Source organism: Rhinatrema bivittatum, chromosome 14 (assembly GCF_901001135.1).
Source record: "Rhinatrema bivittatum chromosome 14, aRhiBiv1.1, whole genome shotgun sequence".
NCBI lineage: Eukaryota > Metazoa > Chordata > Amphibia > Gymnophiona > Rhinatrematidae > Rhinatrema > Rhinatrema bivittatum.
Genome location: NC_042628.1, coordinates 49,905,062 through 49,925,129, shown reverse-complemented (window position 1 = coordinate 49,925,129; position 20,068 = coordinate 49,905,062). Strand labels below are relative to the sequence as shown.

General features: G+C 44.8%; 1 protein-coding gene across 4 annotated transcripts in view; it reads right to left on the bottom strand.

The window, feature by feature from the left end:
• Nucleotides 1-20,068, bottom strand: part of LOC115075846 (carcinoembryonic antigen-related cell adhesion molecule 3-like) — a 570,763-nt gene that overhangs the window by 508,659 nt on the left and 42,036 nt on the right. For 2 of the 4 annotated variants that reach the window (XM_029576699.1, XM_029576701.1), the window contains exon 2: nt 9,680-9,732. The exons of the other annotated variants lie outside the window; for them this stretch is intronic. The gene's annotated coding sequence lies outside the window, so the exon portion shown is untranslated. The remainder of the gene's footprint in view (nt 1-9,679; nt 9,733-20,068) is intronic. 4 annotated transcript variants of the gene reach the window in all.

Here is a 20,068-nt window from a genome sequence, read left to right as displayed (position 1 = left end):
TGACAGGCTGGGGGAGCACAGGGGAGAATGAATGAAATTAGTGGAGCACTGGGGACAAATGTAGTAAGGAGAAATGAAAGAGACTGGTGGATACTGAAGGAAATAAATGAGGCTAAGGAGAAATGATTGAGGTTAAGGGATTCGAGCATGATTGAGGCTGAGGGGATGGCACATTGAAGAGATATGATTAAGGCTTAGGGGACACGGAAGGAAAGACTCAGTCTCAGGGTGGCACTGAGGGAGAACGATTGAGGCTGGGGGGGAGGCACACAAGGAATGACTGAAGCTGGGAGAACATTGAAAAGGAGGGGCACCACTAGGCATGGGCACACAGGACTCATTCCATGAAACTACTGACAATTGCCCTGAATCCCACTCAATAAAGAACCCTCCGCTTCCAATTTTTTCCATCCCCTCCAGGAAGGATGCAGGGAACTAGAAGGGGTGAAACAGACAGAGCAAAGAAGTGAAGAAAAGAGCTATTCTGCTCTCTAATCTTCTTGTCCTGCAGGGAACAAGAGGGGTGGTAGTGAAAAGCAAGTTTGCTTACCGTAAACGGTGTTTTCCGTGGATAGCAGGATGAATTAGCTATGCTGTCTGGGAGTGCCCCCTGGCGGCCTGGAGCGGAACGTTTCTCCCTCGCTCTTGTGCGGTGCTTTCCCGCACGACCAACTCTCTCCCTCAGTCAGTAAGAAAGCAAAAGGACAGGAGCGAGAGATAAGAATTAGATGTGGAATATAGTAAAAACTGTCCAGGGAGGTAGGTGGGAATGCATGGCTAATTCATCCTGCTATCCACAGAAAACACTGTTTATGGTAAGCAAACTTGCTTTTTTCCCCCTGCAGATAAGCGGGCTGAATTAGCCATTCTGTCTGGGAGTCCCTAGCTTTGAAAGATGAAGCATAGGATACTTTCATTAAAAGGTGTAATTTGTGTATCCTTGCAAAGTGTGGCCAATTTTTTCTTTCTTTTTTTTTTTTTTACACGCCTTTGTTGCATGACGTAGGATTTCCTGTCCCATCAATGCATCAGATTATGTATGGTGTTGGAGGCAGTAATGGGATGTAAAGGTATGAAGAGAAGACTATGCTGCTGCTTTGCAAACGTCTTCCACAGGAACTTGTTGAAGGTGCGCTATCAAAGTAGACATCGCTCTTATCTGATGAGCTTTGGCTGTTGAAGCTGGTTGTTGAGACTTTGATGAGTAACAGTAGTTAATGCATTGAGTAAGCCAGTTGGAAAGTGTTCACTTTGATATTGGTAGTCCTGGTGCGTTCGGATTAAAAGAGAGAAAAAGTTGAGTGTGTCTTGTTGGATCTTTTTTTATAATAGGCCAGCGCTCTTTTACAATCCAGCATGTGCAGTAGGGTCTCCCGACTGTTGGAATGTGGCTTTGGAAAAAAGGTAGGTAGTGTGATGGTCTGATTCAGATGGAACGCTGAAACTACCTTTGGAAGGAAGGATAGATGAGTGTGTATGGTCACTTTGTCATGGTAGAACTGAAAATAAGGGGGATAATGAACTAGCGCCTGAAGTTCGCTCACTCACTGAGCTGGGGTTATTGCTACTAGAAACAATACTTTCCAAGTGAGAAATGTTAGCTCTGAAGTTTGCATTGGTTCAAATGGCGGGAGCATTAATGCTTCCAAGACCACATTCAAGTCCCAAGGTATAGCAGGTTTTGTTATAGAAGGCCTGAGTTTGAAGGCTCCCCTCATGAAGCGAGTCAAGAGCGGGTGAGTGGATATAGATGCTCGAATTAAAGGATAATACGCTGCTATGGCACTAAGATGTACCCTTATGGAAGAAACTGCTAGACCGGAAGTATATAGTACATGCAGATATTCTAGTAATTGTTCTAGTGAAGAATGAAAGGGGTTAAGCTCTAATGATGCACACCAGTGGTGATATCTCTTCCATTCTGCTGCGTAATTTTAACTCGTGGATAACTTTCTGGAGGAGATTAGAATTTCTTTAATCTCTGCTGGAATCTGGAGATGACTTAGAATCTTCCTTTCAACCTCAATGCTGTCAGGTGAAGGGAGTCTTGCATGGGATAGATCAGTGATCCCTTGTCTTGAGTTAGGAGATCTGGCCTGTGTGGAAAAAGAATTGGTGGCTGTATGGAAAGGTGTATGAGGTACGAATAGCATGGTTGTCTCAGCCAAGTTGGGGCTATTAGGATGAGATTTGATTCGACTGCAATGCATTTTGTATTACTCAAGATTTTAATGAGATTGGCGGAAAGGCATACAGCAGTTTGACTGTCCATTTTGAGTAGAAAGGCATCTTGTGATGTTTGTCGTCTGCTTGGGGGTACAGGGAGCAGAAGTTTTGAAGTTTTGCATTTTGTTCGGTTGCAAACAGGTCTATTTACAGAATTCCCCATTGTTGGGAAAGAAATAGAGCTACTTGTTGGTAAAGTTCCTATTCGTGAGGGTGAAATACTCTGCTGAGGTGGTCTGCTGCTGTGTTTGTTATTCCTGGAAGATATGTAGCTTGGAGACGTATGGAATGTGTCAGGGCCCATTCTAACATTAATACTGCTTCCCTGCATAGATTCTTGGAACCTGACCCTCCTTCCTTGTTTATGTAAAACATTGCTACTCAATTGTCCGTATATACCATTACTGTCTTGACTTGGAGAATGTGGGAGAATGTTTGAACTGCCAATTGAATGGCTCGTAGTTCTATTAGATTGATGTGTAAGGATTTTTTGCTGTGGGACCAGAGACCTTGTGTCTTGAAATGTAGCACATGTGACCCCCATCTCTTTGTTGAGGCATTCGTGGCCATTACTATTTGGTGGTTCGGGTTTCGAAACGAAGGTCCCAACTGTAATATTCCGGGGCTTAGCCACCAGTCCAGGTTGCCTAACATTGGTTGTGTTAGGGTTAGTCGTCTTGACATGGGGTGTAAGTGTTGTGTCCATTGAGTTTTTAGGTCCCACTGTAAACGTCGCATATGGAGGCGAGTGTGGGGTACTATGTACATAGCTGCGGCCATGAGTCCTAAAACATTTAGGACTTGACAGGCTGTGGGCTGAGAGAGAAGTTTTAGGGACGATGCCAGCTCCCGGAATGTGCGAATCCTGTTGCCTGAGAGAAAGGCTTTGCAGAGGCATGTGTTTAATACTGCCCCAATGAACTGTAGAATTTGAAATGGAACGAGATTAGATTTTTCGTAGTTTACTAAGATACCTATTCCTTCTAAACAAGTAATGGTTCGAATCTGGTGTAAATTTAGAAGCGCTAGGCTTTTTGCCACAATTAGTCAGTCGTCTAGGTAAGGGAATAATTTTATCCCTTGTTTCCGAAGGTGGGCCACGGCTACTGCTAAACATTTGGTAAATACCCTGGGTGCTGAAGAGAGGCCAAATGGGAGGACCTTGTATTGATAATGTTGACTTGGAAACAAAGGTAACGCCAGGAAGCTGGGTGTATTGGAATTTGAGTGTAAGCATCTTTGGATTGTAGGAAAGGCAAAATGGTTTTCAGAGAAGACATATTGGATTTCTCCCGTAGAATGAATCGGCTTAGAGATCAGAGATCCAGGATTGGACGTAAGCCTCCACTTTTCTTGGGAATGAGGAAGTATTGGGAATAAAATCCCCTGCACTGCTGCTGATGTGGGAGAACTTCAATCGCATGTTGTTTTAATAGCGAATTAATTTCTTATAGTAAGATTTGAACTTCCTCTGCTTTCCGTGTAGGAGTCTTTGGAATGAGCGGAATTTTAGTTGGTAACTATTTTTTATTCCACTTAGAACTCAATCTGTTGTGATCTGGCTCCACTCCTGAAAAAATGATTGGAGACTGCCTCCTTTTGGTATTTGTAGACGTGGCCTGGATCGGCTCAAAAAGACTGTTAGAGTTTGGGAACCACTTATTGCGGCTGCTTCATTGTTCTCTGAGATCTGCTTCTACCCAGAGAAGGAGGTACATGTGGTTGTGATCTTGGCTGGTACAGTGGAGATTTGTAAGAACTGTATGGTCTATAAGGGTATCTAGGTCAGAAAGATTTCCTATATGGAGGGTAATAACATCTTGTCATTATTTGTTCCTGAGGTGATGTTAATGAGGACACTGCCACACTTTGGTCTTTGAGTTGCGCCACTGTTTCTTTTAGTTCTTCTCTGAATAGGGTATCCCCTTTACATGGGAGGTCTGCCAATTTGTCATAGACTTCTTCTTGGATCGCGCTTACTCTAAGCCACGCTATGCTGCAGGCTGCAATGGCTGGTGCCGAAGTCCTAGCTGAGGTATCAAAGTCCTCATAGATCATTCGGAAAATATGACGGATTGCTTCTTCCATATCCGAAATGCATTGTTTCTAGTGGGTATCGGCATCAGATTGTTGGCAATCAGTTTTTATTTAAGAACATAAGAACATGCCATACTGGGTCAGACCAAGGGTCCATCAAGCCCAGCATCCTGTTTCCAACAGTGGCCAATCCAGGCCATAAGAACCTGGCAAGTACCCAAAAACTAAGTCTATTCCATGTTACCGTTGCTAGTAATAGCAGTGGCTATTTTCTAAGTCAACTTAATTAATAGCAGGTAATGGATTTCTCCTCCAAGAACTTATCCAATCCTTTTTTAAACACAGCTATACTAACTGCACTAAACACATCCTCTGGCAACAAATTCCAGAGTTTAATTGTGCGTTGAGTAAAAAAGAACTTTCTCCGATTAGTTTTAAATGTGCCACATGCTAATTTCATGGAGTGCCCCCTAGTCTTTCTGTTATCCGAAAGAGTAAATAACCGATTCATATCTACCCGTTCTAGACCTCTCATGATTTTAAACACCTCTATCATATCCCCCCTCAGCTGTCTCTTCTCCAAGCTGAAAAGTCCTAACCTCTTTACTCTTTCCTCATAGGGGAGCTGTTCCATTCCCCTTATCATTTTTGTAGCCCTTCTTTGAACCTTCTCCATCGCAATTATATCATTTTTGAGATGCGGCGACCAGAATTGTACACAGTATTCACGGTGCGGTCTCACCATGGCGCGATACAGAGGCATTATGACATTTTCCGTTTTATTCACCATTCCCTTTCTAATAATTCCCAACATTCTGTTTGCTTTTTTGACTGCCGCAGCACACTGAACCAATGATTTCAATGTGTTATCCACTATGACGCCTAGATCTCTTTCTTGGGTTGTAGCACCTAATATGTAGCCTACCATTGTTTTTGGGTTATTTTTCCCTGTATGCATCACCTTGCACTTAATCCACATTAAATTTCATCTGCCATTTTGATGCCAAAATTTCCAATCTTACAAGGTCTTCCTGCAATTTATCACAATCTGCTTGTGATTTAACTACTCTGAACAATTTTGTATCATCTGCAAATTTGATTATCTCACTCGTCGTATTTCTTTCCAGATCATTTATAAATATATTCAAAAGTAAGGGTCCCAATACAGATCCCTGAGGCACTCCACTGCCCTCTCCCTTCCACTGAGAAAATTGTCCATTTAATCCTACTCTCTGTTTCCTGTCTTTTAGCCAGTTTGCAATCCACGAAAGGACATCGCCACCTATCCCATGACATTTTACTTTTCCTAGCAGCCTCTCATGAGGAACGTTGTCAAACGCCTTCTGAAAATCCGAGTATACTACATCTATCGGTTCACCTTTTTCCACATGTTTATTAACTCCTTCAAAAAACTGAAGCAGATTTGTGAGGCAAGACTTGCCTTGGGTAAAGCCATGCTGACTTTGTTCCATTAAACCATATCTTTCTATATGTTCTGTGATTTTGATGTTTAGAACACTTTCCACTATTTTTCCTGGCACTGAACTCAGGCTAACCGGTCTGTAGTTTCCCAGATCCCCCCTAGAGCCCTTTTTAAATATTGGGGTTACATTTTCTATCCTCCAGTCTTCAGGTACAATGGATGATTTTAATGATAGGTTACAAATTTTTACTAATAGGTCTGAAATTTCATTTTTTAGTTCCTTCAGAACTCTGGGGTGTATACCATCCGGTCCAGGTGATTTACTACTCTTCAGTTTGTCAATCAGGTCTACCACATCTTCTAGGTTCACCGTGATTTGATTCAGTCCATCTGAATCATTACCCATGAAAACCTTCTCCAGTACGGGTACCTCCCCAACATCCTCTTCAGTAAACACCGAAGCAAAGAAATCATTTAATCTTTCCGCGATGGCCTTATCTTCTCTAAGTGCCCCTTTAACCCCTCGATCATCTAACGGTCCAACTGACTCCCTCACAGGCTTTCTGCTTCGGATATATTTTAAAAAGTTTTTACTGTGAGTTTTTGCCTCTACGGCCAACTTCTTTTCAAATTCTCTTTTAGCCTGTCTGCAGACATTCATATAAATACTACATAATATAAAACTGATGTTGGATTTTTGTGTTAAGCATCGATCCTTGAAAAACTTTTTTCACAAAGTTGTCAAGATATCGGCTATCCTTAGCTGGAAGAGTGTTGGAGTATATTCTTGTCCTTCTAGCCTTCTTCATGGCTGATTCCACAACAATGGATGCATGTGACAAATTGGTTGAGGTATAATATTTCAATTTTTGCATCCTAAATTTCAGATCCATCTTTGAGGTAGTTGGCCCTGAGAAAGGGGATTCCCATGCCTTGTCCATCACACCATCCAAAACAGAGTGGGAGGGTAAAGCTGTTGGCTCCATAGGCATATTGAAGATCTTTAATAGGCCATGGACCTCTGCTCTTGGATCTGGGAGCTTTTTGGTTTCTAGGTTTAAGGTAGTACCAACCTTTTCAATGAATTTTGGATAAGAAAGATCTTCTGGAGGTGAAGATGGTTCCGGTTGTTTTTCCAGAGGATCCGAAGGTATACTTATGGAGGATTCCGGGGAGGACGGAGGAGAATGAGATGGTCTTTCCCTTGGTACTAGGTTTGGGCTCGTACTTTGTTTGTGGTCATCCTTCATGGAGTGAACATCATGTGAAGGTGATTTAATGAATTCCACCGAGTCTTCTCCTGCTGGACTGGACGGAGGAGGTAGATTCTGGGAAGACACTAAAATCTCAAAGAAAGTTTGAAGGATACCAGTGATTTGGGATAGAGATTGAGAGGCTGCTCAATGCAAAATCTTGCTGGTAGAACTTGACACTCTCTTCCTTTTTTTAGCGGGAGGAGTGTCAAAATGTGTTCCCATGTGCTCAGAATGGCGTTCGGATGACAATGAAGAAGGCGGGCGCTGTGGAGTGTCCGGGACCTCTTTTCCTGATGATTCTGTTATCTCTATTTCTGAATCAGTTAATGAGCGAGAAGATGGTCTCAAATAACGGGACTCGAGTTGTGTGCGTCGATTTTTTGATGTTTTGCTCAGAGTGCATCGATTGTTTAGACGCTGTAATGCATCGAGGCTGAATGTGTCAGAGTCAAACCGATGCTTTTCGACACAGGAGTCGACGCAATGTGCGGCGGCTTCGGGCGACTCTCTTCGTTCGATGCAGCAGGACTCCGATAATGTTTCGACATGTCGATCGACACAATCGACTTGGTGTTGGAATCTCGACGATGCTTTGGTGCATCGGCAGTTGTCGGGAGTGAGAGTGCTTTTTGTGCACTTTTGCTCCCTTTTTTACCTTATCACTGGGTTCCAGTAAGGCTGCCCGCTTCCGGTGAGATGGCTTATGGGGCTACTTACCTGGAGAAGCGTGAGTCTGGCTTGGGGCGTACGACCCCGATGTGCCCTCACCTCACCTTCGCGGATCTTTGCTGCTGTGCCCGAAGAGACATCCATCCTTAATGTTGACAGGCCCAATGGTCGGGGTCTAAACAAATATAACATAAGGCACGTCCGTCAGTGAGCAACATTATTTTGCCGTACTGACAAAATTTGAATCCCGAAGGTTTTGGTGCCATTGTGGCACTGAAAAGTGCCTTTGGAGGCTCATCGAAAAACCGCAACCGTTACCAATGCGGGAAAAAATTAGACCGAGGGAGAGAGTCAGTTGCGCGGGAATCCACCGTGCAGATGCACAGGAGTAAGGGGGAAATGTTTCTAACATTCTATGAGAAGTTCTGTTCCGGGGCGCTCCCAAATAGCACGGCTAATTCAGCCTGCTTATCTGTGGAAAAGGAATAGCAGATAGAGCAGAAAATAGCTACTCTGCTCCCAAATCCATCTTCTCTTGTTCTGACATTACATGCTGTGTCCCACCCCACCCCCAACCCAAAAGACACACACTTTTCCCTGGGCACAGAAGGGAAGGACTTATTTATTTTGTTTATTTATTAACAGATTTTAATATACCGACGTTCGTAGGACACATCACACTGGTTTACAAATAACTCAGAGAAGGAGGAATTACAATGAACAGGGGGAAGGGGACGGGAGCAGGTGAGAAAAGGGAGTGGGGAGGGGGAAATAGGAGAGAGGAAGGAAATAAGTGCAGGAAGAGTGAGAAAGTGAAACAGAACCATAAATGCAGAAGGAACTTATTTACAACAAAAGTAGATACAAAAGTCCAAGAATTCAGATAGAGAGGGGGAGAGAAAGCACAAGTGATTAATATTGGGGAGATTGAAAGGAATAAACTGGAGGGCAGGGGATGTAAAAGCACTGGGGATCAAATTGGCAGGGGAGATAGAAAGGGTGGATAAAGCATCTACAGGGCAAAAGAGGAAAGAAGAGAGATTACCTGCATAAGAAAGGGAGAAACAAATATCTGCAGGAGTGGAAAGAATGCTGCCAAAGAATGTAGGGGAAAGGAGAGAGGGTTGGAGGAAGAGGAGATAATACAGAAGAAAGGTGTGAGGAAACAGTGCAGGGGTTAAGGATAATACTAATGGAGGAGAAAGTGTCAAATCTGATGATCTTATTCAGACCAACTAGAAACTTTATCTCTTCTCAGATGGACTTTCCCTTTGAGAGCTCGTACAGAGTCCGGACTTTGCAACTACCTACATAGTTTTGAAAATTGACTCTATAATAATAGTTAAGGCAGTAGAATATAATCAAATTTAAGAAATATGCAACATAAAACAATCTAAACAGTTAAATTCATCATAAAATATAAATGTAATACAAATCTCAATTAATTCTTGTTGAGCCCAATTTTCAAGAGTCTGCATAAGTTGCCAAATGTGTACTTAAGTAGACCCATTGGAATTTATGCTAGCATTTTATAAATTGTGGCAGAAGCCACACAGTTTATAAAATAATACTTATTTCTGTCCTTCAGGTACACATATGTTTTAGTAAATGCATATATTTTTAATGCAAGAAAACACATTTTCTCTCCCTATTTTATCAAATTACATGTATATTACGTGCGTAATAATTGTAATGTGTGCATAATAACCCAGAGTTAAATGTGGAAGTATTTTATTTTACATTCCACTTATGAAGAGATGAAATGAGTTCTTACTTGATAATTCCCTTTCCTTGAGTCCAACCAGACTAGTCTAGATGTATGGGTTATGCCTACCAACCAGCAGGTGGAGTCAGAAGTTAACAAGCTTGCTGAACATCACTCCTTATAGGCTCCAATATTGACCTTACTCTGCCAGTATATTCTGTAAAAGGTAAGGAAATTCTCTTAACCAACTCTCCCATTACCAGACCAGGTGGCAATCAGGAATATCTAGAGAAATGAACCAAACCACAGAACACAGAATTGTAGGAAGAAACAGAAGAGAACTAAAATGCCACTGAAACTTACCTTCCAGCAAAAACATCCTGATTCTTTCTTCTCTTGTCACTTGACTGGTCTGGCTAACTCAAGGAAAGGAAATAATCAAGTAAGAATTAATTTCACTTTCCTCATCTTTCAGTCTAGATACATGGGTTATATACCAAAGCTACTTTCCTTTCAGGTAGGATACTCTGAGCTCTCCACTCAAAACCTTAGAACCAAAGGGGGCCTCCTCCCCAGGACTCACATCTAAATGGTAATGCTTTGTAAAGAAATGCAAAGATGACCAGGGTGCCGCCTTGCAAATCTCCACCAGCAATACCAAAGCTCTGCCCAAAAAGTAGCCTGTGCCCTAGTAGACTGAGACTTAATCTGCTTAGGTAAAACACAGCTATCCCAATCCCTTCCTTTATCCATCAAGCTAATGTGGCTTTAGAAACTGCAATGTACTTCTTTTGGGCCCCCCCCAAAGTATGAAAATGTGATCGGATTTCCTGAGATTGTTAGTAAACTTCAGGTACCTCAGAAGCACTCTCCTCACATCTAACCAGTGAAGCGTGAGAAAGTCTTTCCCACAAGACTCCCTTTGAAAGAAGGGAAGAAATAACACCTGGTCAACATGAAAAGAAGACACCAACTTTGGAAGAAAGCAAATGTTGCTTACCTGTAACAGGTGTTCTCACAGGACAGCAGGATGTTAGTCCTCACATATGGGTGACATATGGAGCCCAATCATGGAAAACTTCTGTCAAAGTTTCCAGAACTTTGACCGGCCCCTACTGGGCATGCCCAGCATGGCACCAACCCTGCAGCCAGCAGGGGTCCCCCCTCAGTCCTATTTGAAAGCTACAGGCAGTCCCGAAAAAATAAAATAAAACGTTACGAACCCAACACCACGGGGCGGTGGGCGGGTTTCGTGAGGATTAACATCCTGCTGTCCTGTGAGAACACCTGTTACAGGTAAGCAACATTTGCTTTCTCACAGGACAAGCAAGATGGTAGTCCTCACATATGGGTGAGTACCGAGCTGAGGATGTCTGAACATGCACCAAATGTACCCAACGGCATGCAACAGGCACAACAACTGGGGTGGAATTTGATAGAGGGCATCCTGAACCCCACCGGGCAGGCGGAAGGGTGTAGGTACGTCACGTTGGAAATAAGTTACGCAGGACAGACTGGCCGAAGATGGAATCTTGTCTTCCGGCTTTGTCCAAGCAATAGTGGGCTGCGAAAGTATGGAGAGAACTCCAGGTGGCAGCCCTGCAAATGTCAGGAAGCGGCACCGATCACAGGTGTGCTACTGAAGTCGCCATGGCCCTTACAGAGTGTGCTTTAACACGGTCTTGAAAAGGAATGCCTGCTTGCTGATAGCAAAAAGATGTACAGTCCGCCAACCAGGAGGAGAGAGTTTGCTTACCCACAGGTTGCCCTAATTTGTTGGGGTGGAAAGAGACGAGTGTTCTTCCTGTGGGCAACTGTACTGTCTAGATAAAAAGCTAGAGCCTGTTTACAGTCAAGGGTATGCAGAGCCTGTTCCCCTGGGGCCTGGGAAAGAAGGTAGGTAGTATGATGGATTGATTGTGAAACTCCAAAACTACCTTAGGTAAAAATTTAGGGTGTGTGCGGAGTACCGCCCGGTCCTGCAGGAGTTTAGTGTAAGGCCGATAGGTAACTAGAGCCTGTAACTCACTAACCCTGCGAGCTGAAGTGATAGCCAAAAGGAAAATCATTTTCCATGTGAGATATTTTAGGTCACAGAAGTGAAGAGGCTCGAATGGTGGTTTCATGAGCCGACCCAAAACCAGATTAAGGTCCCAAGAAGGGGCTGGAGGACGTAAGGGTGGCTTGATGGGGAGCAAGCCCTTCAGAAAACGTGTTACAAGGGGTTGTACTGATATAGGGACATCCCCGACACCTTTATGGAAGGCGGCTACCGCACTGACATGCATTCTGATGGAAGAAGTCTTGAGACCCGACTTTGACAGATGCCAGAGATAGTCCAAAAACTGTTGGATTGGACAGGAAAAGGGGTCAAGGGACTGAGAAGAGCACCATAATGTGAACCTTTTCCATTTGTAAGAGTACGCTTTTCTCGTGGAAGGCTTCCGTGAAGCAATCAAGACATGGGAAACTGGGTCTAAAGATTAAGTGGTTGAAGGATTAACCTTTCAACATCCATGCCGTCAGGGACAAGGCCTGAAGATTGGGATGGCGTAGGCTCCCGTTGATTTGAGTGATCAGAAGTGGGTCCTTTCCCAAGGGAATGTGCCTGCAGATGGAGAGATTCTGTAGTATTGGAAACCACACTTGGCATGGCCAGTGAGGTGCTATCAGGATCATGGTTCCCTTGTCCTGACGTAGCTTCACGAGAGTCTTCGAGAGAAGAGGAAGTGGAGGGAATGCATAAAGCAGACCGGTTGCCCAAGAGAGGGAGAATGCATCTCTGGGCTGAGATTGTTTGCTGCGAATGAGAGAGCAGTAATTGTCCACTTTGAGGTTCTGAGGGGACGCAAAGAGGTCTGTCTGAGGATATCCCCATTGTTGGAGTTTGCTACCGAGGGGTTGAGAGACCACTCGTGCGGTTGGAAGACGCGACTCAGCTTGTCTGCCAACACATTGTACACTCCTAGCAAGTAGGTGGCCCTGAGGTACATCGAGTGGGAGAGAGCTTCCGCCCAAATCTGCACAGCCTCCTGTGTCAGGAGCCTGAGCCTCCCTGCTTGTTGATGTACCACATGGCCACCTGGTTGTCCGTCTGAATCAGGATAACTTGATTTGATAGGCGATCCTGAAAAACCCTGAGAGCATATCGTATTGCTCGAAGCTCCAGGAAATTTATTTGGTGTTTGGCTTCCTCTGGAGACCAAACCCTTGTGTCTGCAGATCGGCCACATGGGCTTCCCCACCCAAGGTTGGAAGCGTCGGTGGTAAGAATGACTTGAGGATCTGGCACTTGAAAGGCCAATCCCTGGAGGAGATTGTTCTGATTTTTCCACCAGGCGAGAGACGGAGTGAGTCAGTGATGTGGACAATGGCTGACAGAGGCTGAACAGCTTGAATCCATTGTGACCTGAGAGTCCAGTGCATGAGTCTCATAGCCAAGCGGGCCATTGGTGTGACATGGACTGAGGATGCCATGTGTCCCAGAAGGACGAGGAATTGGCGAGCTGTTGCAGTATTCTGAGACTGCAACTGGTGAGCGAGAGACACGAGAGTTAGCGCTCATTGAGATAAAAAGGCTTTTGCCTGCAAGGTGTCCAAGTCTGCCCCAGTGAACGACAAGTTTTGAGATGGGACTAAATAGGATTTTTCGTAATTGACGAGAAATCCTAGAGAAATTAGAGTATGTAGAGTCAAATCGAGGGACGACCGAGCAGTTTGCTGGGTTGGAGCCCTGATTAACCAGTCGTCCAGATAGGGGTAGACATGAACACAACTACGAGACATTTGGTAAAGACTCGTGGTGCAGATGCTAGGCCGAACGGAAGCGCTCGATATTGATAGTGCCTGGGGCCTATTAAAAACCTCAGGTACTTGCGATGAGTTGGAGTTATCACAATGTGGGTGTATGCGTCCTGAAGGTCCAGAGAGAAGAGTCAGTCTCCTCTTTGTAGAAGAGGTAGAAGCGATCCCAAGGTTACCATCTTGAATTTTTCTCGTTGGAGGTACTTGTTGAGAGCACGTCGGTCCAGAATTGGACGAACACTCCCGATTTTTTGGGGATCAGAAAGTACCGGGAATAGAACCCTAGGCCTTGCTGCGAGTGTGGAACAGGTTCTATTGCTCTTGACTGGAGAAGGAGGGAGACCTCTTGATCCAGAAGAATGGAGTGGTCAGACATTCCCCACTTCTGCAGAGGTGGGGAGTCCGGTGGCAGGGCGAGAAAGTTCAGTTTGGTCGGTTGTGATTGTGCCACTTTCATAACATGTGGCAGTATCAACCTCCCACTGGTATGCTTGGCAGAGGAATCTGGCTGCTGCGGAAGTCAAAAACCTGAAGCAGGCCCTGGCTGGGGAGCTGCTTGTGGTTTTTGTTTTCGGGCTTGGCAAGGCTGAGGCTTTTGATAAGGTCTGGTAGCACAGGACCTTGCTGGTGGCGGATAGGCCTTCCTTGGATGGTAGAACGACTTCTTAGAGTCCTTCCTGAAGAGCTGTCTTGTGGAGAAGTCGAAAGGCATTGAAGAGAGCTGTTTGAGAGTCTCATGATAGCCTTTTAATTCAGCCACCATTCGTTGGATCTGTTCTCTGAACAGATTATCTCCGATACATGGTAGGTTGGATAACCGGTCTTGCACTTCTGGGCGAAGGTCAGAAGACTTGAGCCAGGCCCACCGTCTTGCCGAAATAGTCGCTGCAGACACTCTGGTAGAGGTGTCAAAAATGTCATAAGATGTTCGAATCTCATGCTTGCCTGCCTCAAATCCTTTGTTTTTACAAGGGTTTGTAGCTGGTCTTGGAATTGTTCAGGTAGGGACTCAGAGAAGTCCTGTATCTGCTTAAAGATGATCTTATTACATTGGGTCATATAAAGCTGATAGGCAGCAATTCAGGAGATGAGCATGGCCCCTTGGAATACTCGTCGACCAATGTTGTCTAGGAATTTTTGTTCCTTAGCAGAGCGGGGTAGATGAGTGAGGTTTTGACCTTTTTGCCCTCTTTTGAGCAGACTCTACCACAACTGAGTGGTGGTCGAGCTGGGATTTTTGAAAGCCTGGGGCTGACTGAACTAAATAAATAGTGTCAGCCTTTCTGTATACTAGAGCAATTAATCCAGGATTTTCCCAGTTCTTTTTGAGGAGATCAAGAAGGATCTGATGAATGGGAATAGATGTGATCACTTTGGGGGCATCCAGGAATTGGAGTAACTCCATCATCTGATGCCTATCATCCTGTTCCATCTGTAGTTGAAAAGGAACCAACTCAGACATTTCCTTCACAAAATTTATGAATGAGAGGTCCTCTGGAGGGGAACGCTTTCTACTTTCAGTGGGAGAAGGTGGTGAAGGTAAGTCATCGATGTCTGTTGAAGTATCATCACCCCAAGTGTCATAAGGATCAGCATACTGTCCTTTAGGAAGTGAAGGGGTTTGAATACCTGAGGGTCCCGGTCTAGGCTCCGAAAGAATCGGAGGAATCGCCGGAGGCACCGATGATGGCATCGAAGGCACCGGTGCAGGCATTGAGGGTATCGATGGAGGACTCGATGGCGCCGAACATATCGGCATCAATGGCTGAGGCAACACACCTGATGGAGGGATGCAGAACGGTGTTTCTCCTCCTGATGAAGCTGTCATCGGGGAAGGCATCAGAGCCATTGGAGACCCGGGATCCATCGGTGGAAGGGCTGCCATCAGCGCCTCCATTCTGGATAGCAGCGGTGCCAGCGCTGCCGGAATCGGGTCGATGACAGGTTCCACAATCATGCCGAAGGAACCTGGAGACGTTGCATTGCCTTGTCGATGGCCTCCAGTGACAGCCGGTCCAGTTCTTCTCGGAGACCTGGAGCAAGCAGCCCCGGCTCCGGAACAAAAGAGGGAGGCAGAGGCATAGCCGGAGAGACCACCTTTACAGGTGGAATCGCGGCTCCCAAACCCCGATCGGGTGAGGGTTGCCTCAGTGACCCAGTCGCAGGAATGGTCGGTGCCTTTCCTGGACGGGGCTTCTTCAATGGTGGCTCAGACAGTGGCGAGGTCGATGATTTTGTTCCCTCGATGGTCCGAGTCTTGCAATGTCGATGGCGAGGTTTTTCCCTGCGATCCCCTCGATCCTGAGGGGGAGTAGAGGGTGTCGATGGCTGTGAAGACATCGATGGAGGTTGGTCACCGGTCGGTGGTCGATGCTGGCGCGAAGTCAACGGTGCCGATTCCGATGATGTCGATGCAATGGATGGCGTCGGGGTTTGAGCACGGAAGAGGAGTTCCATCTTCTCCATTCTGGCTTTGCGACCTTTTGGTGTCATGAGGGCACATTTGGTGCAAGTCAGGACATCATGCTCACGGCCTAAACAGGGTTTGTGCCATGTTGGGCATGCCCTGTAGGGGCCGGTCAAAGTTCTGGAAACTTGACAGAAGTTTTCCGTGATAGGGCCTCATCCTGTAATGTCACCCATATGTGAGGACTACCATCCTGCTTGTCCTGTGAGAAATTAACGCATTGTACAAATCTTCACCAAGTCGTTAGTAAAGATCAAAAAGGACTCCCTGCAAGACAGCGTTTGGAGTTTGGATGCTCTTCTTGCCAAACAAACTGCCACCAAGAATACAGCCTTAAGAGTCAACAATTTAAAGGAGATACTCTTCCAAGGCTCAAAAGTAGCACTGGCCAAAAAAAGTCAATACCAGATTCAAATCCCAAGAAGGAACAGGTTTCTCAGAGAGATGGTGGAAGGAAGATGACCAATAGGATAGTGCCATACCAGGATACAAATTATATTATAATGAAAGGGAGGAGCAACTTAATGGGGGGGGGCACTTTATGTCTGGGATGGCATAGAGTCCAACAGGATAAGGATCCTGCAAGAGACTAAATGCACAATTCAATCTATACGAGTAGAAATCCCAAGTGTGTCGAGGAAGAGTATAGCGATAGACTCCCACTAGGTATATTACCATGTACCTGGCTAAAATGATGAGATGGATGATGAAATGCTAAGAGAAATTAGGGAAGCTAACCAAATTGGTAGCGCTTTAATAATGGGAGATTTCAATTATCCCAACACTGATTGGGTAAATGTATCATGAGGACAGGCTAGAGAGATAAAGTTCCTAGATGGAATAAATGACAGCTTTATGGAGCAATTTATTCAAGAATCAACAAGAGAGGGAGCTATATTGGATCTAATTCTTAGTGGAATACAGGATTTGGTGAGAGAGGGGCCCATTATGTAATAGTGATCATAACATGATCAAATTTAAATTCATGACTGGAAGTGGTATAAGTAAATAAATCCATGGCACTAGAACTAAACTTGCAAAAGGGAAACTTTGAAAAAATGAGAAAAATAGTTAGAAAAAAACTGAAAGATGCAGTTATAATGGTTAAGAGTATACAATAGGCATGGCCATTGTTAAAAAATACCATATTAGAAGCACAGATGTATTCCACGCATTAATAAAGGTGGAAGGAAGGCCAAATGATTGTCGGTATGGTTAAAAGATGAGGTGAAAGAGGCTATTTTATCCAAAAGATCTTCCATCAAAAATTGGAAGAAGGATCCATCTGAAGAAAATGAGAAAAAGATAAGTACTAGTAAGTTAAATGTAAGATATTGATAAGACAGACTAAGAGAGAATTTGAAAAGAAGTTGGCCATAGAGGCAAAAACTCATAATAAAAACTTTTTAAAATGTATCCAAAGTAGGAAGCCTTAGAAAGAGATGGCTGGACCATTAGATGATTGAGGGGTTAAAGGGGCACTTAGGGAAGGTAAGGCCATTGTGAAAAGACTAAGGGGCGGATTTTCATACTCCGCGAATAGGCCTACTTTTGTTTGCGCTCCAGGCGCAAACAAAAGTACGCTGGATTTTAGTAGATACGCGAGGAGCCGCGCGTATCTGCTAAAAACCTGGATCGGCGCGCGCAAGGCTATCGATTTTGTATAGCCGGCGCGCGCCGAGCCGCACAGCCTACCCCCGTTCCCTCCGAGGCCGCTCCGAAATCGGAGCGGCCTCGGAGGGAACTTCCTTTTGCCCTCCCCTCACCTTCCCCTACCTAACCCACCCACCCGGCCCTGTCTAAGCCCCCCCCTTACCTTTGTCGGGGGATTTACGCCTCCCGGAGGGAGGCGTAAATCCCCGCGCGTCAGCGGGCCTCCTGCGCGCCTGGACGCGACCTGGGGGCGGGTCCGGAGGGCGCGGCCACGCCCCCGGGCCGCCCCGGGCCGTAGCCACGCCCCCGGGCCCGCCCCCGGAACGCCACGCAGTTCGGGCCCGCCCCCCCCGAAAACCCCGGGACTTACGCGAGTCCCGGGGCTCTGCGCGCGCCGGTAGGCCTATGTAAAATAGGCTTACCGGCGCGCAGGGCCCTGCTCGCCTAAATCCGCCCGGTTTTGGGCGGATTTAGGCGAGCAGGGCTCTGAAAATCCGCCCCTAAATGAATTATTTTCTTCAGTGTTTACTGAGAAGGATGTGGTGTATTTGGATTTTCAGAAGGCATTTGACAAAGTCCTTCATGAGAGGCTTCTAGGAAAACTAAAAAGTCATGGGATAGGAGGCAATATCCTTTTGTGGATAATAAACTAGCTAAAAGACAGGAAACAGAGAGTAGGATTAAATGGTCTATTTTCACATTGGAAAAAGGTAAACAGTGGAATGAACCGGTGCTTTTAATATATTTATCAATGATCTGGAAAAGGGTATGACAAGTGAGGTTATCATGCGAGATTGGAAGATATAATGTGGACAAGTGCAAAGTGATGCAGCTAAGGAAAAATAATCCATGCTGTAGTGACAATATTAAATTCCATTTTACAAGTTACCACCCAGGAAAAAGATTTGGATGACATAGTTGATATTACATTGAAATTGTCAGCTCAGTGTTCTGTAGCTGTCAAAAAAGTAAACAGAATGTAAGGAATTATTAGGAAGAGAATGGTAAATACAATGGAGGATGTCATAATGTCTCTGAATTGCTCAATGATTAGACTGCACCTTGCAATTCTAGTCGCTGCATCTCAAAAAGATGTAGTTACACTGGAGAATGTGCACAAAATGGTGACCAAAATGATAAAGGGCATGGAATGGCTTCCCTATAAAGAAAAGCTAAGGAGATTAGGCTATTCAGCTTGAAGAAGAGGCAGTTGAGGGAGGATATGATAGAGGTCTACAAAATCATGAAAGGACTTGAACAGGTCCTTAGGATAACACAAGGACTACGGGACACTTCATGAAGTTAGCAAGTAGCACATTTAAAATAAATCAGAGAAAATTCTTTTTCACTTAATGCACAATTAAACTCTGGAATTCATTGCCAGAAGATGTGGTTAAGGCTGGGTTTAAGAAAGGTTTGGATAAGTTCCTGGAGGAGAAGTCCATAAATTACTATTAATCAATACAGAATAGTCACTGTTTGCTGTCAGCATTAGTAGCATGGGATATATTTAATGTTTGGGTACTTACCAGATACTTGTGACTTGGATTGATCACTGCTAGAAACAGAATACTGGGCTTGATGGACCCCTGCTCTTTCCAGTATGGCATATCTTATTTTCCTAAGCTGAGTCTTCATGCCTCACTGGACCCTGTTCTTGGGGTAACCACAATGACCTTCCAACCAGCAGTCTGACTAAATCCGCATACCAAGAATGTGGTGGCCAGTCTGGAGCCACCAGGATGACTAAACATGGATGCAAAGAAATCCTGTGGAAAAGCCTCCCTATCAAGAGCCATGGAGGAAAACATACAGGAAACCCACCATAGGCCATTCCTGCACCATTGCATCCAAGCTTTCTGATCTGATCTCATTCCTTCTGCTGAAAAACTTTTCCACTTTTGCATTCTTTCTGGATGCCATCAAGTCCCTTACTGGTACACCCCACCGGTCTATTATTCGAGAAAACACCTTCTGAGACAGACACCATTCCCCTGGATCCAGGGTGTTGCAACTCGAAAATCAACATGAACATTCTCCACTCATACAATGTGGATTGCTGAGAAGACCTTCACATGCGTCTCTGCACATTCCAACAGAAGGAATGCCTTCGCTGCTGCGTGCTCTTGGTCCTCTCTTGATGATTCACGTATGCCATTGAGGTCATGTTGGATAGAAACCTGACCAACTGTTCCCAGAGAAGGGATGTAAAATGAAGGAGGACCAACTGATTTGTCCATATCTCCAAACGGTTGATGGATCACTGTGCTTTCTCTGACATCCAAATTCCCTAAGTCAGTGGTTCTCAACCTGTTTCCCATCGTGACATACCTGACAGACCGCGCTCATATCTGTGACATGCTGCTCATTACAATTCACGGCAGAAATAAAAAAAAATAAAGGCCCAGTATTATTGTTAAGAATAACACAAGGGAAAGATAAGTGCTCTGTCTGAACAGAAATTGCATAAATAGTAATTATCCCATACCAAAACAGCACCAATTTTCAGCACTCAAACAGTAACCACCTTACAATGCAAAACAGAAAATATTGTAACAGGCCTTAAAACTCTAATACTCCTATTAGGAAAACGGACCAAGCCAGGCTGCTATAAAGTCCTACACAGAAACTACATACAGCAGAATACTTCACCTCAATCACATATGCAGATCCTCACCTAACAAAGAATAAAGAGTCCATAAAGCATAACTAGAAAGATGTTGACAAAAACTGGAAACCGCAACAAGCCAGTGAGACTGTATGCAGTGTAACAAAGGAAAAAGAGAAACATAACCAAATCCTCATGTAACAAAGGAAAAAGAGAAACA